The sequence below is a fragment of the Acomys russatus genome, chromosome 18 (genome assembly GCF_903995435.1).
Source record: "Acomys russatus chromosome 18, mAcoRus1.1, whole genome shotgun sequence".
Classification (NCBI taxonomy): Eukaryota; Metazoa; Chordata; class Mammalia; order Rodentia; family Muridae; genus Acomys; species Acomys russatus.
Genome location: NC_067154.1, coordinates 23,942,779 through 23,968,050, shown reverse-complemented (window position 1 = coordinate 23,968,050; position 25,272 = coordinate 23,942,779). Strand labels below are relative to the sequence as shown.

General features: G+C 35.7%; 1 pseudogene; it reads left to right on the top strand.

Moving 5' to 3' along the window:
* Nucleotides 1-23,404: 23,404 nt before the first annotated feature.
* LOC127202018 (heat shock protein HSP 90-beta-like) lies at nucleotides 23,405-24,808 on the top strand (annotated as a pseudogene).
* Nucleotides 24,809-25,272: the final 464 nt, after the last annotated feature.

Sequence of the window (25,272 nt, the reverse complement as noted above, 5' to 3'; positions counted from 1 at the left end):
CTCAGATTTTAACTGAAATGGTGTCAAAAAGCATTTTTCTAAGTTGTTGTTTTTAGAGAAGTACAAAGTCATGAAAAATTATACCATTTATTGCTGATGGACTTCACACCATTATTTGGTACAAAAACATATACTTAGCATTTAGGTTACTTGTTTTCTGAACTTTCTGAATGCCTTCTGAATAGACATCTTTATACTTAAAATCAAAACCCATTTCTTTTCTTTGATGTTTACTACCTCATCAGTTTCTGTTTCTTTTACAAAATTGCTTTCCTGTGCTCGAATACCCTACACTGCACTGTTTGATTTACTTGGTTTTGTACACAAAATGGTATGAAGCCTAATGTTTTCTTTCGCCCCCATTGTCTTTTGTTCCCTTATTTTATCTACTGCTGTGAAGAAGAGTTGAGCTAACAGACCAATTCAGTCAGTCTTAGCAACATGAAACAACATATTCAATTTTGCATTGTGGACATATTTACGCAAATGTCCTCCTTAAAAATCTCTAATGTACCTGCTGTTAAAATTGGGATGGTTGGAAGAGAAGCAATGTTATCAGTTAGAAAAGAACAAGAAAATAGAAGGAAGTCTTAGCTTATGTATTACAACATTGAGGAATAGTTTTATACTGCCTATAAAGTTTTTATTTTGAAATATATAATTTAAGCATTTCACACCAGTATATTTTATTTTAAAAAATAAAAATATAAAAGATGCCAATTCTTGAAATTTGCTTGCAATCAGTTTAGTGTTTCTTTGGCTATAGCAAAATAAATAAACATATAACATGAAGAAAAAACATGTAATGACTCTCCTGCTCTGTAGATTGGAAATAATCTAGAACTCTTAGTAACTATCAGATGATAAAACGTGTTTTCTCACTGAAATAATAATGAAGAATGTTGTGTACTATTTAATTTATATTTAGCTGATATTGATTGATGGCTTCCTAGGGCAAAATCATTTGTCATTAAGAAGATTAAGGTAATATTAAAAGACTTTTAATTAGATTGATATTATTTATTTACCTGCTTAGAATTCACAGAATCCGGGGCTCTATACCTTTAATGTAACTTTTAAGTGATTTTAGTTTGTATATATATTTGTTGTCCTACACAGTCTCAAACATTAGTCCATATGTAGTCAACTTGATTTTAGTGGGAGACTGATGCCATTAGTTGACCAATGATTCTTTTAAGCCATGTCGCTTTCCTACATTCAATCAAGGGAATATTTTGGCTACTTTACTCACTATAACAAGATGTGTAAGAGAAGTAACACAGTTGAAGAAAATATTGTATTGGGTCCGAGTTTCACATGTCCACTCCATGACTGTTTAGTTCCATGCACTTGGGATAACATCCTTGTGAGAGTGGGGATTAGGTAGAGAAACTCCTTTATCTTATGAATCACAAGAAACAGGGGCTTAGGAAGGGAGCAAGAGCCAGGTATGACTATCCTAGGCTTACACACAGTAAACCAGTTCCTCCATACAGGTCCCAATTTTTGAGGCTTTTACTTTCTACCAAAATAGATCCAATGACTGGACTAAGTTTTTTTACACACAGTCTTGCAGGAGACATTGCATGTCCCATGTAAATCTTCATCTCATCTCGTAGAAATAAGTTTTCTTTCTAGGAGTCATATTTCCCAGTGAATTTTGTAGATCAAATTTGCATTCATCAAAATATTTTGTAATTACTGATGTAACAATACCCTTCAATATTGAATTTTATGTTCCAAATATTTCAACGGATTTGCAAATCTTAAGTCATATATTTAGATGTGAGTTGATTTAACTCTAAACCCAGAAAGCTATCAACCTTCAAGTTCTCTGTTTTTTGTTTTGTTTCCCATCTAGTTTGAAAAACAGCATACTTGTTTCTGAACTCATTGTCCATCCAGGTACAATAGAAAAACACCATGCCCTTATTGTTTGTTTTGTGTTTGTTTAATTTTATTTTTACCACTTACCTAAGGATTTTTATATATTTTTTTATTAATTTATTCTTGTTACATCTCAATGTTTATCCCATCCCTTGTATCCTCCCATTCCCCCCCCCCATTTTTCCATTATTCCCCTCCCCTATGACTGTTCCTGAGGGGGATTACCTCCCCCTATATATTCTCATAGGGTATCAAGTCTCTTCTTGGCTACCTGCTGACCTTCCTCTGAGTGCCACCAGGTCTCCCCCTCCAGGGGACATGGTCAAATGTGAGGCACCATAGTAGTGAGAAAGTCATATCACACTCTCCACTCAACTGTGGAGAATATTTCTGACCATTGGCTAGATCTGGGAAGGGGTTTAAAGTTTACCTCCTGTATTGTCCTTGGCTGGTGCCTTAGTTTGAGCGGGACCCCTGGGCCCAAATCTGCCTATCATATTGTAAAATCTCTTTTCAAGTTAGCACCCATAATACTTTTCCTAAATATTTATATCCTTCCCTATCTAACCATAATTTCTTGTTATTGAATATCTCTCCTATAGGCTATTGCCACGTATTTAAGTTATCAGTTAAAGACCCTGATCTAAGAGCTGGGCGTGGTGGCTCACGCCTTTAATCCCAGCACTCACTCGGGAGGCAGAGGCAGGCGGATCGCTGTGAGTTTGAGGCCAGCCTGGTTTACAAAGTGAGTCTGGGATGGCCAAGGCTACACAGAGAAACCCTGTCTCAAAAAAAAAAAAAAAAAAAAAAAAAAAAAAAAAAAAAAAAAAAAAGACCCTGATCTAGTACTAAAAATTGTGCCAGTCATGAGAGATCCAGTTATCCTGGCAAAAGAAAAATCTCAGATTTTTAAGAGGAGATTGTCTTTATCTTGTTGATGAGATGTGTTATATCACATGTCACCAGAGGGGCTCTTTTCCAGGCTGATGGTGATTGCATTCTAACACATTAGAGGAGTCAGGAGAAAAATATGAAGACGGTAACCGAAGTACTACCTCTTAAAAATGAAGCACCCAAGCACATGAGGCGCATCTGGATGCACTTTATTGATCAAAATAAGTAACGTGATGCACTGAGCTTAATAACATCCCCTCCACCTTCATCTCTCTCTAGAACACTGGAATATGAATTTAATTTAACGTAAGTTCTTTGTAGTTGAAATTAGTTAAAATGAGATCATACCACATGAGAGTTGTTTCTAAATGCAGTGAAAGGTGAGCTTATGACAAAAAAAAAAAAAAAAAATATGTAGCTATGCACCCATACAATGAAAGATGCCGAATGAGGATACAAAGAGATGGTCTATAAATGCAATGGAAGAACTAATAGAACTAATACAGATATTTGAAAAACATTATAAATGGAATGTTCTTGTTTTCATCTTTTATATGTAAACCAAATGTTCTCATCTTTTGTGCTGTTGTAATTACTCAGAGTGCAGCTCATGGATAATAAAAATTAAAAAAATTAATCACTCATAGATTTAACATTTAAGATTAAAGTATCAATAGATTTGGTTTCTAATACGTGCCTGATTCCCCATGAATACCTGTTTTTTTTTTTTTTTCACTGCTAGTTCAGTTGATAATAGGAGTAAAGGAGTGTGCACTTATTTTTTTGTTTTTTGTTTTTTTTTCTTATATGTCCACATGGCCCAGCCACCTCCCAGAGTCCCACATATAAATTTTCAGGATGAATTACACATATGGATCATATCAACAAGTATTCTAAGAGCAAACACATTCAAAAAATAAGTTTCTTCCAGGCACTTTATCCCTTGAGTTATTAGAATGTAAACTATGCAACCTCTGAATTTGCGATTTTTGTCTCTAAGTTAAAATGCATTCATTTATTACCGTGTCCTAACAAAATATGTGTGTATTATTTTTCTGTGTAACAACACAATTCTAAAATCAGTGGAGACCCAAAGCCTTAGAGGGAGCAGTCAGTTCACATAAAAAGTTTACTAAAGTTTAAGTAGCAAATCACACTCATTCAAACTTTTATTCTTTCTATTATGAGCTAAAAGAAAATGGTAGTTTTAGGGAAGATTCTATGAGAATAATTTCTGTGGAGAAGCTCTTTTAAAAAGGCAGGAATTTTCATATTTGATGTAAAAATTGAATGTGATATACTGCATTGTGAAATTACCTTTTATATTCCTTTTCCTAATAGGGAATATTTATGTTACTTATCATAATGGATGCTTGAAATATATAGTTTCTGGTTATACGATTTGTTTCAATGTTGGTACAAAATGCATAAAGAGGCAGGTGAGTCAGAGGGACTTTGATATTATGAGATAAACTAGAAAAATTGTTCATTTGTTTATTCGAAGTCCAAGCTGTAAACGAAGAATTTACTGAGTCACAGTCTGGAAATGAGGCTCAGCAAGGGGAGAGGAAGGGCTTCACCATGATAAGTAGGACTTTGCTAGGACAAAATGCTTGAGCAAGTATTTGATTCCTGAAATAATTTTAAGACAACAATCAAAATTTGAGAAAACAAAAATGTTCGTGAAGTAAATAAAGATTATTTACGACAATCTCGTAGACTCACCAATTATTATAATTGCAAGAAAATGTCAGATATAGAGAATTGTAATGAAGGACACAGAAGTCTTTCTTGAGGATCATTTAGGACACAAAAGTGATGAGTGCATTGAAGGGGGAAGTGGGAATTTACCATATTCTGCAGTATTTATTCTGTAGACAGGCTAAGATTTCCATTTCAGGACAGGCTACTGACTTCAATGTTCTTGGTCACTTTTGTCCTGTGTTCAACTTTGCAAAGAAAGAGGATGCATTGCACTGAATTTCATTAGGCTACATCTTAAAGGCCAAGTCAGTTTGGAAGGGAACCACATCTATATTTGGGGTAAGATAAGTAAAATTCAAATATATTAAAATTTAAAAACTATAGGATCGTGAAATGTCATATGAAGAGTAAAATATTTCTAGAAGTCCATGTCATTCAACAGAAATATTCATTGGTAGTGATTTTAATACTTTAAGTGTTGGTAGAGGGTCACTTAGTCTTCATAATGGTAATATGCCTCTATTTTTATTTTGAGGGCTTTTTATTTACATAAGTTATGTATGCTTTCACATATTCTTATAACATATTTATGATATAACTTCATAATTGAAACATATATAAGAATAATCACTTAAGCTGCCACTGACACTGTTGCCTAACTTTCTATCCCTTTCCCCTAGCTGAGGTACTACTCTGGCCTCAGTGAGAGAGGATGCCGTTAAAACTGCTGTGACTTGAAGGACCAGTGTACATTGGTACCCATGGAGGCCTTCTCTTCTCTGAGAAAAAGGGAAGGGAGGAATAGGGGAGATGATGTGAGTGTGGGTCTGGGAAGAGAGGGGGGAGGTAGCTGGAATCTGGTTGTAAAGAGATTAAATAAATAAGTAAACAAAAAAGGAAAATCGCCTAAGAAAGAAAGAGATAGAGGGAGAGAGGGGGGGATGAAGAAGAAGAAGAAGAAGAAGAAGAAGAAGAAGAAGAAGAAGAAGAAGAAGAAGAAGAAGAAGAAGAAAAGAGGAAGAACGCAAGTTCCCACCAGGAAGAGGAGGTGGATAGTAGGATTAAGGCTTCATTTTTACACCTTTTGATTATCTGAAGACACCATGGTGGTTGTTAAGAACAAGCCTCTGAGAAAGAGGGCAAGAAGGGAGCCAAGAACTAGATTTTCTAAGAAAGATGTACTTGATCTGAAAGCTCAGCTACATTAAATATTAGCAACATTGGGGAAAAGACTTCAAAGGAATCAAGAAACCAAAATTCTCATCTGATTGCCTCAAGGGTCATGTATTTGAAGTGAGCCTTCCTGATCTACAGGACGATAAAGGTATATTTAGAAATTCAAGCTAATTACCGAGGAGGTCCAAGGTAAAAACCTGACTGAATGAAGTGCATTGCATGGATCTTTCCTGGAACAAGTTATATTCTGTGGTAAAAAAAAAAAAAAAAAAAAAAAAAAAAATGACAGGTCATGATTTAAGCTCAGATTGATGGCAAGACAACACACAGTTATTTCTATGTTGATTTTATTAAATGCTTTAACAACCAGAAGCACAAGATCTCCTATGTGCTGTACCAACAGACCAGCCCTATCTGGAACACATGACAGAAAATATGGCTAGAGAAGTACACACTAATGTGGTAAAATAAATACTTAATAAATTGATTCCAGTCCACCTTGGGAAAGCATAGAAGACATTCACCCTTCTATGTTTCCCTCTCACAACATCTTCCTTAGAAAAGTAATATTTTGAAGAAGCCCACCTTTGAATTAGGAAAACTCACAGATTCATGCATGGTGAATGGTATATATCTGGATCTCTGCTGGGGATGAAAGAGGTGCCAAAGGTGAAGGAGTTGATGGATAGGAATCAATCACTTAATGATTTTTTTAAACTAAAGTTTGTTAATAGTGACAAATGAAAAGTCCTACTTATAACAAGAATATTCTTTCATATTTGGATCTGAACAGGTATACTTTCTGATGATGAAGTTTCACAAAATTACTAAAATTAAATCATTATTTTGTAAAAAAAAAATAGATTCATTTCATCATACAGCATTATACATATTTTATATCTATAATTGCATAATTTACTCTTAGAGTTATTTAAAAATATTTAATTCTATTAATTTTTATTGAATTAAGAACTACAATGATGTCAGGACTTTAAAAGAAAGCAAAACTGTAATGAAAGAGAATGAAATAGCTATCCTATGAGACAATTGAGATTAAGATTAGTCCTTAACATAAAGTGTAGAGTTTAAAATATGAGAAGTAGAGTGGAAATCTTGTAACCCATCCTCTAATGTATTATTTTCTAAATGAGGAAAATCCAGGTCTCTGGATGGCATAGAAAAAATGGTATATTTGAAGTTCAAGGACCATTAGGCAATAAAGACTACTCTGGCTTTATTATTTAAGCTCTATCAGTAGCTGAGGGCTTTGAAGGGAATACAGAGTGTAAGTAGTGCATATAGATATCAGGAAATTTCTGAATTCAACATAAAACTAATTTAGTTTACTACACACTTTGGCAGTTTGTCTACAATGGCAACAGCAGCAGCCAGAGACATAACTTTATGTTCAAAATTGAAGACAGTGCTGATTTTCAGAGTACTAGGTTATTTTCTCACTCAGCATGAGCTTGGGGTGTTGATTTAAGCACTGCTGGTGAGCATAAGAAAGGTTATACACTTGCAGAGTTCCTCTTGGGATCACAGAGGTTCCTGTTCTAAGTGAGCCTCCCAGTTCCTGCAAAGAATCTGAGAGATTGTCTTCTGACAGTGACTTTTTCTCCATGAATTTTCTTCTCCGTTGGTAGTTCGTACTATCCGTTTTTCCTCCCTGACAGGAACAAGTGCACTCTAGGAATTCACTAGATGTGAAGGGGGGTTCAAACTCACTATGTTAAATGGAAATGATAGAGGAATAAGAGCAAGAAAGCTCTGGAGTTTAATTCTGTTAAGGCTTAGATGTTGAAAAGTAGATTTATGTGTAAAGTGGTCAAAACTATTTCAACTAAAAACTTTTATCTGAAAAAAATACAATGTCTTTTATCTTTGGGTTCCTTTAAACATAACTATATTTTTGATAGATTAACTGATCAATCTGAATAAATTAATAAAAAAATACAAATAAATAAAATGTATAAGTCTCAGAGCTCAAAAATGGAAAACAGAAACTCTATTACAATTAGTTTTACACTACTTTTGATGAAATCATCAGTTAGGTCATTTTCTTATCCTTTCAGTGGGCTAAATTGAATGTAGATCTGTAAGAATTGTGTAGATATTTTGATAGGGTTGCACTGCATCTGTAGGCTGCTTTTGTTCAATGAGAATGGGAGATCTTACTATCTACTGATATCATCTTCAATTTTTTTTTATTAATGTATTCTTGTTACATCTCAATGGTTATCCCATCCCTTGTATCCTCCCATTCTTCCCTCCCTCCCATTTTCTCCTTATTCCCCTCCCCTATGACTGTTCCTGAGGGGGATTACCTCCCCCTGTATGTGCTCATAGGGTATCAAGTCTCTTCTTGGTAACCTGCTGTCCTTCCTCTGAGTGCCACCAGGTCTCCCCTTCCAGGGGACATGGTCAAATGTGAGGCACCAGAGTACGTGAGAATGTCATATCCCACTCTCCACTCAACTGTAGAGAATGTTCTGACCATTGGCTAGATCTGGGTAGGGGCTTAAAGTTTACTGCCTGTATTGTCCTTGGCTGGTGCCTTAGTTTGAGCGGGACCCCTGGGCCCAAATCTGCCTATCATAATGTTCTACTTGTAGGTTTCTAAGACCCTCTAGATCCTTCTACTTTGCTATTCTCCCATGCGTCTCTCACTTAGAGTCCCAATAGGATGTCCTCCCCTCTGTCCCAGTTTCCTGGTAAGTGAAGGCTTTCATGGGACATGCCCCTTGGGCTAGTATGCAGATATAAGTGAGTATATACCATTTGAGTCTTTCTGCTTCTGGGTTAACTCACTCATTATGATCATTTCTAGCTCTATCCATTTATCCACAAATTTCGGGAAGTCCTTGTTTTTAATAGCTGAGTCATCTTCAATTTTTTCTTCAGAGATTTGACTTTTTTTTTTTCATATAAGCCTTCAACTTCTTTGATTGAATTACAGAAAGATTATTTTCTGTTTTTGTGACTATTGTGAAGCATGTAGTTTCCCTAATTTCTTTCTCAGCACAATTGTCATTTGTATACAGGACGGCTACTAATTTTTTTTAAATCATTTTAATGATTTTTTTTTTTATCTAGCCACATTGATGAAGATGTTTATCAGTTGAAGGAGTTCCTTGGTAGAATTTTTAGGTCACATATGTATAGTATCATATCATGCATAAATAGTGATACTTTGACTTCTTCCTTTCCCATTTGTATTCCCTTGATCTTCTTTAATTTTCTTATTGTTCTAGGTAGAACTTCAACTACTATATTGAAGAGGTACAAAGAAAGTGGAGAACCTTGTCTTTTCCCTGATTTCAGTGGAATTTATTTAAGTTTATCTCTTTTTAGTTTAATGTTAGCTATATGCTTACTGCATATTGCCTCTCGAAACTTTTAGCATGAATGAATGTTTGATTTTGTCAAATGCCTTTTAGCATCTAAGACGATGACCATATGTATACTTTTTCTTTCAGTTTGTTTATATGATGGATCATATGGATGTTTCTGTATACTGAACCATGGCTCCATGCATAGGATAAAGCTTACTTGGTCATGGTGAATAGTTTCTTTGATGTCTTCTTGCAATCAATTTGCAAACATTTTACTGAGTATTTTTGCATCAACGTTCATAGGGGAAATTGGTCAGAAATTCTCTTTCTTTTTCAAGTCTTTGTGTGGTTTAGACATCAAGGTCATGGTGGCCTCAGATAATGAGTTTTGTAATGTTCCTTCTGTTTCTATTTCTTTGAATACTTTGAAGAGAATTGGTATTAGCTCTTCTTTGAAGTTCTGGTAGAATTCTGTGCTGAATTCATCTGGCCTTGGTTGTTTTTTTTCCCCCTTGGGAGAGATTGATGACTGCTTCTATTTCTTTAGGAGATGTTGGAATAGTTAATTTTTTACTTGATCTTGATTTAATTTTGATAGTTGGGAGCTATCAAGAAAATTGTCTATTTCATTTAGATATTAAAATTCTGTGGAAGATAAGCTTTTGAAGTAATACCTAATGTTTCTTTGGATTTCCTCAGTGACTGTGGTTATCTCTCCCTTTTCATTTCTGATTTTTTTGATTTGAATAGTCTTCCTCTGCCTTTTAGTTATTTTGGCTAAGGGCTTGTCTATCTTGTTAATTTTCTCAAAGAACCAGCTCTTGGTTTTTTTGATTCTTTGAATTGTTCTCCTTGCTTCCATTATATTGATTTCAGGCCTGAGTTGGATTATTTCCAGTGGTCTGCTCCTCTTGGGTGTGTCTGCTCTTTTTTGTAGGTTTGCTGTTCAGTTGCTAGTATGGGACCTCTCCAATTTTCTTATGAAGGCATTTAGTGCTTTGAACTTTCCTCTTAGTATTGCTTTGATTGTATCTCATAATTTTGGGTATGTTGTGCCTTCATTTTCATTGAACCCCTGTTTAGATGTAGCTAATGGACAGCTCATGATTTATGTGTATGGGGAGGAGAGAGAGAGAGAGAGAGAGAGAGAGAGAGAGAGAGAGAGAGAGAGAGAGAAGAGAGAGAGAGAGAGAGAGGAGACTGCCTCTCATGACTCTGGTGCATACAATTTGATCATTGCCCCATGGTGGGTAGGCCTTGGGGGCACACAGAGGAATGAGTACACTAATGAGTCCTGATAGACTGTTATCAAATGATGGGGGAGGAGGACTCCCATCAGAGAACTAGGGGAGGTCAATAGAGTGGAAGATGGAGAAAGAGTGGGAACTGGAAAGCAAGGGCATAACAATGGGGATATAATGTGAATAAATTATTTAGCCTGTCGGTGGTGGCGCATGCCTTTAATCCCAGCACTGCTGTGAGTTCACAGTCAGCTTGGTCTACCGAGTGAGTCTAGGACAGTCAAGGGTACACAGAGAGACCCTTCTTTAAAAAAAAACCAATACATATATATATATATATATATATATATATATATATATATATATATATAATAGAAATTTGGATGTGAATGACTGTATGAACCTCTTTTGAGACTCTCAATGGTTTGCTGTGTCTACTGTTTAGCCTCTGGGTCATTCGTGTCTTTCTGCAAGCCACCAATTACATGATAGTTTTTAGCGGTGTAGTTACATGGATATGTTTTCTTAAAGCATTAGGGAACAACTCCTAGCAGCTACAAAATGACAAATTTATATCTGACATCAACACATTTTCTAAATTTTTAATATGTAATGCTTTTTTTAAAGCTTCCATCTTTCCAAGAAAGAAACCTCCTTTTCTCAAATTTATGTTTATCCATATTTCTTCTTTCTACATGTTTTATGTCTCAAGACTTTATTATTTAACATTTATTTCCCTTGTTTAGAGAATTTCCTTTGCTCTATCAAAGATTTATTGCTGAAAATAATTTTAGTTTTCTTTTTTTTTTTTTTTTAGCACAACTTTCTTTTTTATTTTTTCTTTTTGTTGTTGTTGTTTTTTGATTTTTTGACATGGTTTCTCTGTGTAGCCTTGGCTGTCCTGGACTCACTTTGTAGATCAGGCTAGCCAGGAACTCACAGCAATACACCTGCCTCTGCCTCCTGAGTGCTTGGCTATTTCCTATTCTTTCTGAAAGGTAGTTCCTCTCACTAAGGAGCTATTAAAAATTGATTGCTGTTGGGTGAGAAATGTCAGTTTTCTTTCAAGTCAGTGACACTCATTGTATTAACCATATTTTTCCAGAGAAGTCCTGTCACCTAGGAGTAATTAGTAAACACAAACGGGACTTTAGGGTTTTTGTTTGTTTGTTTGTTATGAGATAAAGTGAAAAAATATGAAGTTGAGTGGAGATAGAGATGGGAAAGTTCTGAAAAAAATGATGCAAAGTAAAATGAATGTAATAAAATACTTTTTAAGAAATTCTTATTCAATAAACAAAAATGTTGTTTTAAAGCAATAGGTTTTAAGATATCACTCCAGCATCCCTAAAACATTACAGTATTAATGTTCTCTTCCTTCAGATTAGAAAGCTGTTCTTAGAATATCTATTCCCTCTTACAAATAATAAGTTATTTTCTTGGGTCTTTTATGATTAGTCTCATTAAATTTAGCTTTCAGAACTTTTCTTATGATTTGCCATGGACTATAACCCTCTGAGCCTACTTTTCTGTGGCTTGCTTAGCTTCCATACCATAAGTGAATATTTATCCAGGAGTTCCAGTTACACCAAAGACTGGTCTGTATAGTTATTGTTCTGCAGGTTCAGGAGAATGTGTTCTCCCTGGATTTTAGTTTGTCTTCATCTTTTTTGTTAAAGTTGGGAGATTCTATCAATCATCCAGTTCCTAGATCTATCACTTAACATTTCTAATACTTAAGAGGCACTTACTCTTAACTGGTGACTGGGCCCCTGTCTCAGCAGCATCTCTAACTGATACCAGGAAAGTCTCTGTGTTTTTGCAGAATACAAAGTCTTTCTCTGGCCTCTGTCAGTGTTTCTCTGACTTCACGGTGTACAGATCCCTGATTTCCCTTGGTGGCTTTGTAGGGTTACCTCATATTGTTAAAAGGACTTTAGATCTTGGCAAAGAAAGAGCTCCACTTTCGTTATCAACTAGAGGAGATTTAGAATTACCAAGGAGACTGACATTTCCATGTGCCAGTGAGGGCATTTTCAAAGATAGCTTTAACTAAGAAAGGTAGGTGTATCTTGAATGTAGGGTAACAGACTGAATAAAAAAGGAAAAGGAAAATGAGGAGCATCACGTATCTCTAATATCTTTGTCCATCAGGACTTAAGCAAAGCGCCTTATGCTGCCACCACCAGGTCTTCATCACTATGGTGCATTGCACCTTCTCAAACTATCAGCTAAAATAAATCTCTCTTATCTTATGTTTACATCAGATATTTTATCACAGAAACAACACAATAAACTAATGCGTCTTCATTCTTGTTCCTTTGTAGCAGTACAAGCTCCTTTCGGCTGTCTCCAAAGTTTTTACACATTAGTTTTAGTCCTATGTTTTTGCCTACCTATTTACACAAGGGCCACATTTTAGTTTTGATTACAAACAGTTCAAATGCGTGAAAACCACATACAAAAATAATGGATTCGAGGAAGCTTAACAGTGGTGACCGTAAAAAAAAAGTTTACATTTTAACATACAACATTTAAAATAAATAACAAAGACATACAAACACAAACACACATATGAGAGAAAGAGAGAGAGAGAGAGAGAGAGAGAGAGAGAGAGAGAGAGAGAGAGAGAGAGAAAGAATAAGGAAAACTACAGGTGGGTCTTGGCCCTGGGGTCCTCCTCAAACTATGGCACCAGCCAAGGAAAATACAGGCAGTAAACTTCGAACCCCTACGCAGACTAGCCGATGGACAGGACATTCTTTACCGTTAAGTGGAGAAGGAGAACTGACTTTCACACAAACTCTGGTGCCCCATATTTGACCATGTCCCTTGGATGGGGATGCCTGGTGGCACTCAGAGGAAGGATAATAGGTAACCAAGAAGAGACTCGATACCCTATGAGCATATACAGGGGGAGGAGGTCCCCCTCAGTCACAGACATAGAGGAGGGGGATATGGGGGGAAGCGGGAGGGAGGGAGGAATGGGAGGATACAAGGGATGGGCTAACAACTGAGATGTAATTTGAATAAATTAATAATAAAAAAAGGAAAAAAAGATAGTGGTAGAAAGATATAAAAATTTGTAATTGTAAACTGAAGGGTGCACTTGCATAAAACTCATATGCTTATATAAAATATACAGAGAATACTAACTATAACAGTTGTGGGAAAAAAAGAATAAAGACACTTACATTCACTCCTCTTTTTTTGTTCTTATTTTTTGAAAGTAAAAATACTTACAATCTGCTGATGTGGAGAACAAAACATTTTTAGAATAAATGACTGATATTAAAAAATTCTTACTCAATTCCTACTCTCTAGCTTACTCACGGATTTGGGTAACATCTCTCCTGATCTGGGAATTAACTCAGGACCTTTAGAAGAGCAGGCAACACTCTTAACATCTGAGCCATCTCTCCATTTCCCAATTCTCTCTTTCTTTTTCACACTAATTTTATTAATCTTTTAGTTATATACTATATTTTCTGTTAATACATGTTCATGAGTTTTGTTTCTCTGAGTGATTTCTGTATTTTTACTTATTTATTGCTTTTATTTGTGTCATGTGCATATGTTTATTTTTTCTAAAGAAACAGATAGAAAGCTTATGGAGTAGGGTGGGTTTTTAAGTTAGAGGAGAAGAAACAGTGGCCAGAATATATTGGATTAAAATTATTTTTATAATATACATATATAAAATAAATATTTTTAGAAAATATTTCAACCCCCTAATTCCTTTGTATTGTTTTTCAGTTCTGTGTTATACTGATACATCAAAGAGATACTTGTCCTGTCCATTGGCTAGATCTGGGTAGGGGTTCGAAGTTTATTGCATGTATTGTCCTTGGCTGGTGCCATAGTTTGAGCAGGACCCCTGGGCCCAGATCCGCCCATCATAATGTTCTTCTTGTACGTTTCTAACACCCTCTGGAACCTTCTATTTCCCCATTCTCCCATTCGTCTCTCACCTAGAGTCCCAATTGGATGTCCTCCCCTCTGTCCCACTTTCCTCATAAGTGAAGGCATTCATGGGACATGCCCCTTTGGCTAATGTGCAGATATAAGTGAGTATATACCATTTGACTCTTTCTGCTTCTGGGTTAACTCACTCACTATGATCATTTCTAGTTCAATCCATTTGTCCACAAATTTTAAGAATTCCTTGTTTTTAATAGCTGAGTAGTATTCCATAGTGTACAGCGCATTCTTCACAGTTGAGTGGAGAGTGGGGTCTGACTTTCACACAAACACTGGTGCCCCATACTTGACCACGTGCCCTGGATGGGGAGACCTGGTGGCACTCAGAGAAAGGATAGCATGCTACCAAGAAGAGACTTGATACCCTATGAGCATATAAAGGGGGAAGAGGTCCCCCCTCTGTCACAGTCATAGGGGAAGGGAGTAAGGGAAAACTGGGAGGGAGGGAGTAATGGCAGGATACAAGGGATGGGATAACAATTGAGATGTAATGTGAATAAGTTAATAAAATATATTTAAAAAAGAGATACTTGTTAAAAAGCTTGAACTCATATATACTAATTTCATTTATACCGACAGAAAATAGCTTAGGGGTTGCAGAGTCATGGTGACATCGGTGTGCTGTGGTTTGAACACGAAGTTTCACCTCCGGACATCTCTGCTACATCATACAGGACAAATGTTATCATTAGAGATGGTGAAACTTGTGGCTCTGAGGTTAGATACAGAAGTTAATTCACTGAGGTTACGTTTTTGAAGGTTAACTGGCTCTTATCCCCCTCTGTGTTCTCTGTTTATTGACCACTATGACGTGAACTGCACTGCTCTGCTTTGCCTTCTTTGCTCCAATGGACTGTAAATTCTGAAACCTTAAGTGAAAATTAATATTTCCTCCCATGTGTTGTAAATCATATGTGGTTCTTATAATAAAAAGTCTGAATAATGTATATATGCATATATATGAATATGTATATATGATTTTATATATATATATATATATATGCAAAAAGAGATTCTGAGTTATTTTATATACTACCAAAGTGATTTTTGTAATGGAGATCATACCTAAGTGGCTATAATTTTTTATATCATATAATTTTATATAACAAATATGAAAATAACTAATGTAGCTTATTTTATTCATGTGAATTTTGGTGCATTAAAATATTGTAAAGAGTTACAGGCTACAAGATGGCTTATCAAGGGTATGTGCTTGCTGTCTAAGGCTGACAACCTGAGGTCACTCTCTGTGTCTTACATATAGAAGAAGAGAAACACCTCCATAAGATGTTCTTCGACCTCCACACATATGCCAAGGCATGCAAACGTGCACACCTTAAGAATGAATAATAATTAAAAATAATAAAAATTTAAGAGATAGTTTGAGAAAGCTATTATCTGGTTACAAAGTCCTTACAGAACGGTGCGGGTGTGCCTTCTGTGCCTTCACAATCACAGGAAAGTGCTAGAAGCTGAGGACTCGAGCTTGAATCTTGTTGTCTGTAGGAAGAAATGATTAAGCAAAGTCATTGGTACAAGGACCACTGAAAAATTATAAATCCCCACAGCAGCCACAAATATGTATGTGTGAGGAATAATGTCTTGCACCTGTAGCCCTTGTACATACGAGGTAGAATGAGAAGGATTACAAGTTCAAGGTCATATTCTCTTCTACCTAACAACTCTCAGGCCAGCCTGGCACAAAGAAGACTTGTTCTTTTAGCACCAAACCTCTCTCTGTCTCTGTCTCTGTCTCTGTCTCTGTCTCTGTCTCTGTCTGTCTGTCTGTCTGCCTGCCTGTCTCTCTCTCTCTCTCTCTCTCTCTCTCTCTCTCTCTCTCTCTCTCTCTCTCTCTCTCTCTCTCTCTCTCTCACACACACACACACACACACACACACATACACATACACACAGACACACAGTACTGCAATTCTTCTAAGATGCCTCTGCTTTTAATTGCTGTAACAGTATATTCAAAAATCATGAGAGATTCTCCAAATAACATCGAAAATTTCCAAACAGAGCTGTCCCCCAAGTTCCATCACAGAATGTGGCTGTTTACCTGAAGTGATAGTCATTTGAAAGGGATGCTGACAAGAAACCTTATTGTCACCTGGAACTCAATGCTCACTAGGTTTTTCAGTTTGGGAAATTTTCTGTAGGTCATCAGGATATTTTTTGTGATTCATACTCTAAAGAAAATAGCACCCCACTTTCTGAATGTCATTTAACAAGTCAGCAAACAAAAATGAGAGGACATGAAAGTAGCCATCCTTTTTCTTAATGCAAAGAAAAATTGGTCCCTATAGCATATTCCCAAAAGCTCTGGAGCTGCCTGCTTTTTAAGTGATTTTGTTTCTACCCTTCCTTTCTCCAGTTTTACTGTCTGGTACAGCTTCTAGTGATTTAGAGGGGGAGTTCTGCTGTGTGTGATATTTGCTGGAGGACATGGAGGACAGGTTTTTTTGAATTCTGAATAAAATGAATTCACTCAATTCTGATAGGAACAGGATTCTGTTAGGGACACTAGATAACTCTGTGTGTGTGTGTGTGTGTGTGTGTGTGTGTGTGTGTGTGTGTGTTGTGTGTGTGTGTGTGTGTGTGTGTATCTGTGGACAACTTTTGGAAGTAATTTCTCTCCTTTATGTGTAGATTTAGGGGAATCAAATTCAGGTTTATATGGCACAAAAGAGAGTAAAAATGACTGAAGGGGGAAATAGGACCAGAGAATGGAAGAAAGAAAGAAGAAAGCAGAGAGCGTGAAAACAAGAAAAATATTATAAATAGAACCAGGTTTTGTCTCCATGATTAGAGTATTTCAACTATTTGTGGTCATCCCAAAATTAAGAATTTACCTGAATATATGGACCTGCTGTTTAAATTAAGAGGCTATTCTAAGGTTAAAAAATGGTAATTTTCTAAGATATATTAATAATGATATTGGATTAGGAAGAGGGACATAGTTGAATTAATAAATTTATTTTATACACGAATATATTTCTAAGTTGGGTAGGAAGTTTTTAAACAACCTAGTCAATGCTGATACCACATACATAATATAACAACCAGTAAAAATATGTGATACGAAATTTTCAAAAAATTCCATATATAATGCCATTTATTTCAATTAAAATGCTACTGTCTGTATTTATGAAATGGAGAGGATATAGTCATTATTTTTATATCATTCATGGAGCAAATGGAAAAACATGAAAACCTGACTCCTGGAACACATGTCTAATCAACTATGTAATTTTAAAAAATGACTAAGAATCAAGTATTGCTTCTATTCAGAGCTAAGACAGCAGTATTCTAAAGCAAGTGAAGTGAGGAAAGTACCTTTATGTGTATGGCACATTCCTTTTCCACTAGAAGTACACATATCAAGACTGCGGATGATTTATTTAAGTAAAGATTTTTTAAATACAGGTATCACATGCATCACAAAGTTACCACAATTATGATGGATTAATCATTGAATATGGAGTTCTGAGTTACTCAAACATTTTGGAAAGATCAATTGAGTACGTGCATATCCTTATTGCTTTAGTGCCTTTTTCTATTTTTCTGTTTTTTTGTTTTCCATTTCTTTATTGTATGAAATGTCTATTGTGCTTAGCACAACGCAAACCCAGAATAGACACAAGAAACATAAACCAGTATATGAGCCATGATTATCTTGCAGAGGTGTAGGGCTAAACTGGAAGAAAATGGGTTATAGAATGCTTAAGACCTTAAGTGGAAATTGCCTTCTCTGTAGCTGGAAGAAAGTAACACTCTGAAGAACCCAAACCGACAAGCTGTTTTCTGTCATTGGATTACACATGTGGCCTGGTTATGTTTTCCCAAGACTTTGTGCTCCTTAAACCTACTAAAATATTCACCAGACTACACTGTTCTCTGGTTTTGCATTGAGTTTGTGCAGCCCATTATCCAATTAAAACTTAGAATAAACATTATTTCTACTTTTTTTTAATTCCTATCATCAGAACTTGAATCTGAGATGCACAAGTAAAAGATTTTTGTCTGTGTGAAGAAGAAAAGAACCAATCATCTTAGATCAACAAGGCATGTTTGAAGAAAGGAATATTCATTCATTATCTTCTATAGTAGAATAATGCAATAAACAGATAACTCATATCATAATTATGAGCCAGTGATGGAAGAACACCAAAAACAAGGAGAAACAAGTAAGAGTGATTTTAATATTATATTTCATTTAACCAAACACAATCAATATATTATTTTAGCTTATGGTTAACTAAAATGTAATTTCTATCTATATATTATCCCTACATTAACCTATATTAGTCTAAGTATTCAAATTAAAACATGCAGTTTATATTCGTGAATTTTATATATTAAATACAAATATATTAAATATAATATATTAAAAATATTAAATAAGTATATTAAGCAATGTCAAGTGCTCAGTAGTTACAAATACACACATATAGAGTTAGTCAAACAGTTCAGGTGTACTTAACAAAAATAGAATAAGGCTTAAAGGGGTCTTGTAAAAAAGGGATTCTAAATGGTGAAATGGTGTTTATGATGGAGAATGGGCTTTATGATGACTCTTTTCTGTAAATGAAAAATACTTATATACAGAAAAGCACCGAGCCCAATGTCTTGTATGTTGTATTCAAAGTGTTAATACATACTGATTTTATTATATTGTTCTGGGTTCTCCACCTATTACAGCAATACTGTAAACCATATTAAAATTATATGCAATATTGGAGTGATTGGGTCAGATTTTTCAGTATCTTCTACAAACTCTTTAAAGAAATTTAATTTTCATATGACATTTTAAGATATGTTATGTTTTGGGCTTTCAAATGCCTAGTGTACTTACCATATTTTAAATTTTATTAGCATACAAATAATTATGCTCCAATAGGACAATTTTCAAATGAAATGTTAGGCAGTTGTTTCTCTCATCTTCATTTTTAACATTCATCAAAATAAATTTAACATCTCATCTCTAATTCAGACATAAAGAACACATGATCCACTTTGCTTTACTGAATAAAAATAATGGTATTTCTATAAATTATTTGCTATAAATAGTTTGCTGAATCCTCCACATCAAAACAATGTTTATCAAACATGGGGTCAAGTGGGTGTATTTATGAGCACATATCTAATGTTTTGTAAAAAGTAACAAGAAATCAGAAAAACAGAAATGACTCAGGATCATGAAGTCCAGCATGCTGAAGAGCACTTGTGTTTTTGAAAAATAAATTCCAAAATAATTGAGGGGCATTGAGACACAGAATCGACAAATAGTTCCATGTACTTTTTCAAAATCCCATTAAACTTTCTTCTGTTTTGACTAATTCTTAACAATCTGGAGAATTCCAATGAGAGACACAATGTCATACATAAGGTTGCTTGTTCAGAGGCTCTTAGATACTAGGTAGGAAAAAATCACCATCAACCAACCATATAATATTACATTACACATTATAAAGCATTGCCTTTAAGTATAAGAAGCAATTTAGCTTGTGATAGCATATTCTAAATGATTTCATAATAGATATTTGCAAGAGTGTAATCTTGAATATGTGGAAACTACTAAAGAATAGTAGAACAAGAGATAAATTATTACTGGTTACATTCTCTATGAATAATTACCAAGGAAATAGACAGAAGACAGAGATCTGGAGAGAGAAAATTACAGCTAAAACTCAAGGACCATTTTCAATTTTTATCTTTTAAGTTGTCATTTCCTATCTTCTGATGTTATATATATATATATATAAAATCAAGGAAATCATGACATGAAGTGGTTTCTATCTTCCTGATTCCCTTTGTAGATCTTTGCTCACAGTTGTTAAAACTGTGTCAAGAACAGATTATTTGAAAACCACAGTTTTCTAGTAACCCATGATAAATATGTACACTCGAGTACATTCATGAAAAGAGTTCATATAATAATTTTCATATAATAATTTCATTCTGGATATAAGACACAACATTATTAGGACACAATTCAACTATGGCACCTAGCCAATTACTCCTCGTGATGTTTCCTGAAGGCAATCTCTGAAAATTGCCTCTGCTACAGTTGCATTTCTTAGTAGCTGCCACAAAATCCAAGAGCTTTCAACCCCAATCCTCATTTACTTGTCTTTTTGATCAACTTAGACTTTGTAATGGGCATGAATGGATTCCAAAGGCAACAGATGAAGAGAAAGCTTGTGATCCATAGTTCTATACTTAATTCATGTGAAACCCAAAGTTTTCCCTGATAACTTTCATTTAAATGATGCTGTTACATATCTACTGGGAATATAGAAATTCTGAGAAAAAAAAAAAAGTTGTAAAACCCACTGTTGAAAAACATTCAGTTGAGGATTGTTGTTTTCCTAGTAGTAAAATATTTTTATGAAATTAAAGAATATACGAGAAGGCTTCCTAAATATTTTCCATTTATAATCATTTTTCACCCAAAACATTTTTATAAAACATAGGCACATAGGTATGCAAAATAGGTATACAAATAAATTCTTATTGGTGATAAATTATAGTAACTATGTTAAAAACCATGTCTTATAAAAATATTTAATATACATTTTTATCATTTAGTAAAGTTAAAAGCAAATTTACATTGCAATAAATAAAGAATTAATTCTTGGCTGAATATTTGGTACTGGAGGACATAAAAAGTCTTCAGTGATTTTCAGACTGCTACTTTGATCTTATAATTTCATGTGCTGAGAATGCTGTTTTATGCTAATATGAATAAAAGATGATAGAAATATGTTTAGGGCCATTTCAGAAATTTGTGAAAACTCTGTAGTATCCCTAATCCAAGATTCAGTTAATAATCTTTTACAAAATTCAAATGAGAAATGCATATGGCACATATTTGAATCAATAAAGAATTCTAGAAAAATATAATACAAAGATACATGAATTTTATGCTTACATGTTGAGGAACACATTAAAAATCTTTGTTTACACTTAAACTCTGGCTTTACATGAGAGCACAAAATGTATGTACAGCAGTTGATAACATACAGTAGTCTTCACTGTGAGGCAGAGTGACACAGGCCAAGCTCCTGAGCAGTTTTTGGGGTTAACGCATTGCAGAGTAGTACACATGTGTGCATGACCAAGATTTCAAAAAAGTCACAATAACCAATATGGGCCAGACTATAACCGACACATTTTGGATTCATTGTGGTTGGTTTCGAATTCATTTTTGAATTTTGCAATTACAGTTGCACATTGTAAATTTTGCAAATTTACAATTGTAAATTTGTAGGTACTCCTAAATTTTATTTCCCGATGTACTTTGATTTAGGATGTCAGTCTGTATGGAAACAAAAAATTGGAGGGTTTTATTTGCAGCAAGAGTAATTTGCTTGTCTTTCTGTCACTTCACACCCACCTCTATTCTGCGGAACCCTCATCTAGAAGAATGGCTGCCTTATATTTTTACACACACACACAAAAAAATACAGATTCTTTTTAAGACTCTCCTATCTCCTGAAACTATTATATTTTGATTAACTTCTATTTTATTTGGTTCGTAGTCTTTCTTTACAATGTTTCCCAGACCTTATTACATTAGATCCCTTTTGCTCATAACATATTTTCTCCCCTAGCATCACCTACACTCCTATGGTCACAATTGACAGACTTAGGAATATTTTGAATGAGAAGTCTCTTCCGAGGTTTATTAGTTCTGACTGAAGAAGCTGCTTCGTTTGAAGTTTCCTGCCTCCTGTCACTTCAAATAATAATCAACTATCAAAAGACTCCCTCCAGGACTGTCATTGAGATGAAAAGCTAGATGGAAAAAAAGTTCCCAGTACCCTCAGAATAACTGACAGACCTGAATTTTCCTTATAAAATAATGACTAATTACCTTTAGAGAGCTGAATAAATGCTGTATTCCCAGTCTCTAGGTGAGAGTTGTATTTGCATCTGAAGTTTCCATAATCATAGTGTTTTCTAAATAACATAAAAAGACAATAATATACATGTTGTTTAAATAGGCTGGATATTTAACAGGTAATCGTGAAAGTTTTTTTCTTAAAATATCAATATAACTGCTCTCTTCTTCCTTTACATTTAGATTGACTCTAAAGGGATAATTTAGGGGCCAAAATAAGGACTGTGTTTCCCTAGTACAGCTTTAAAATTATCACCAGAGTGACTGTTTATGTCATATAACTGCGTAGGAACTTGTGGTCTGCTGAGAGTCTCCACCCAGCAGCCAATGGAAGCAGACGCTGAGACTCAAAGCCAAACATTGAACAAAAAGCATAGAGCCTTGTGGAAGAGTGGAGAGAATGCTAGAAGGATCTGGAGGGGACAAGAGATACACAAGAAGACAAACAGAACCAACTACTCAGGACCCAGTGATGCTTGGAGTCTGAAATATCAACCAAGACTATGTATGAATGGGACCTCAGCCCCCCCCCCCCACACACACACACAGATGTAGCCAACAGGCAGCTCAGGCTTCATGTTGGTTCCCTAGTAAGGGGAGCCAGGATTGTCTCTGACATGGTCTCTCTTGCCTGCGTTTTGATCACTTCCCCCTGGTGGGACTGCCTCCCCGGGGCAACAGGGGAAGAGGATATCTTCAGTCCTGATGCAACTTAATGGGCTGGGGTAGGGCTTCCATTTTCTGAGGAGTATGGGAAAGGGATAGGGGGAAGAGGTAAAGAGGATGGGACTAGGAGAAGAGTGAGAGGGCTATAATCTGGATGTATATAAATATAAATAAATAAATAAGTTTTTTAAAAAGTGAATGAAATGCCGAGAGCACTTTGCAAAATTTCATTCACTATTGAGTTTTATAACTGTATTACCTGTAGGCCTGGCTAGTGATCAATTAAGACACAGACACTTGTTATATCTTAAGGTAGCTTTAGTTAATCTGGGGCAGGGCAGATATCAGTCCTCTAAATTGCCTCCCATAGTGGGGCAGGCATGGGATCCCTGTCTCAGTCCCATACCATCTACTTCTAATAACTTCTATCAAGCTACCTCCCATCCATAATCCCAAATACTTGCTCATGTTCTTCATCTGGGCTGGATTCTCCATCCATGCAGTGGGCCATGTCCAGATAAAGAACATCAACAAGTATATGGTGTATAGATGGGAGGTAACTTGATAGAAGTTATTGAAAGGAGATGGCATGGTATTGAGACACGGATCCCATGCCTGAGGCCCTACTATGGAAAGTAGTTGAGGATGTGGGATCAGATGAGGAGGATGTAAGTGGCAAAGATAAGAAAAAGAAGACAAAGATTAAGAAGAAACACATAGATCACCAAGGGTTGCATAAGATGAAGCTAATTTAAACTAGAAGGCCTGAAGACATCAGTCAAGAGGTATATGGGGAATTCCACAAGTGCCTCATCAATGACTGGCAAGACCACTTGGCAGGCAAGCACTTCTCTGTAGAAGGTCAGTTGGAATCCAGGGCACTATTCATTCCTCGGTGAGCTCCCTTTGATCTTTTTTAGAACAACAGGAAGAACAACATCAAACTGTTTGTCCATCATGTGTTCATAATGCACAGCTATAATGGATGATACCTGAGTATCTCAACTATCCATGGTGTGCTTGACTCCAAGGACCTGACCCTGAACATCTCCTTAGAAATGCAACAGCTGTGCAAGACCCTTGACAATGCAAAAACATTGTCAAGAAGTGCCATGAGGTTGACTGAAGACAAAGAGAACTACAAAAAATTTTATGAGGCATTCTCCAAGAATTTCAAGCTTGGAATCCAAGAAGATTCCACTAACTATTGCTTCCTCTCTGAGCTCCTCCACAATCACACTTGTCAGCCAGGAGATCAGATGACTTACCTCTCAGAGTATGTGTCTCAAATGAAGGAGACACAGAAGTGCATCTACTATACAACTGATGAGAGCAAAGAGCAGGTGGCCAACTCTGACTTTGTTGGAGCATGTGCAGAAATGCTGCTTTGAGGTGGTGTATGTGATTGAATCTATTGACGAGTATCCTGTGCAGCACCTCAAGGAGTTGGATGGAAAAGGCCTGGTCTCAGTGATAAAGGAGGGCCTGCACCTACCAGAGGATGATGAAGAAAAGAAGAAAATGGAGGAGAGCAAGGCAAAGTTTGAGAGTCTCTGAAAGCTCATGAAGTAGACATTAGATAACAATGGCTCTTCTCCCTGCTACATTGTGACAAACACCTATGGCCGGACACCCAGCACGCAAAGGACCATGAAAGCCAAGGCACTGAGAGACAACTCTACAATGGGCTGGCTATATGATTGCCAAAATATACCTAGGGATCAATCCTGACCACCCCAGTGTGGAGGCCCTGTGGCAGATGGCCAAGGCAGACAAAAAAGACAAAACTGTCAAAGACCTGGTGCTGATACTGTTTGAAACTGTTCTGCTCTCCTCTGGCTTCTCACTGGCGGATCCCCAAACCCAATCCAACCTCATCTAACACATGATTAAACTAGGACTGGGCATTGATGAAGAAGAAATGCCAGCAGAGGACCCCAATGCTGTTGTTTCTGATGAGATTCCCCCCACTTGAGGGTGATGAGGATGACTCTCGCATAGAAGAATTAGATTAAAGAACATTAGGAAGCCCATGCCCTCTGTATAGTTCCCTGTGGTTCCACTAGCAGCCTTGACCCACCTGGCTCTCTGTTCATGTCAAGAAGCTCTTCAATCCTAATTTTATGCCTTAAGGCAGGAAAATCCCCTTCCACATATAGCAAGGTTGGGTATTGTGTATTGTGGTTTGTTTATTTGTTTTATTTTGTTCTGAAATAAAAAGTATTCAAAATAAAGAGGATGCAGTTTTTTAAGGGAATTTTTTTCTTTTAATATTCTAGAAGGAAGCAAAATTCACCTGGCTTCCCAGAAAAGTAAAATATAAAATTAAAATATTTGCATGAAATTTTACATTTATTTTCCATGATTTTCTAAATAACTACCCTAGGATACCTTTTATAGTAAACAGCATTAGAATAACATCAGCCTACATGATAACTATTTAGACATTTTATTACTTATTTTTATGTCAATACATGTA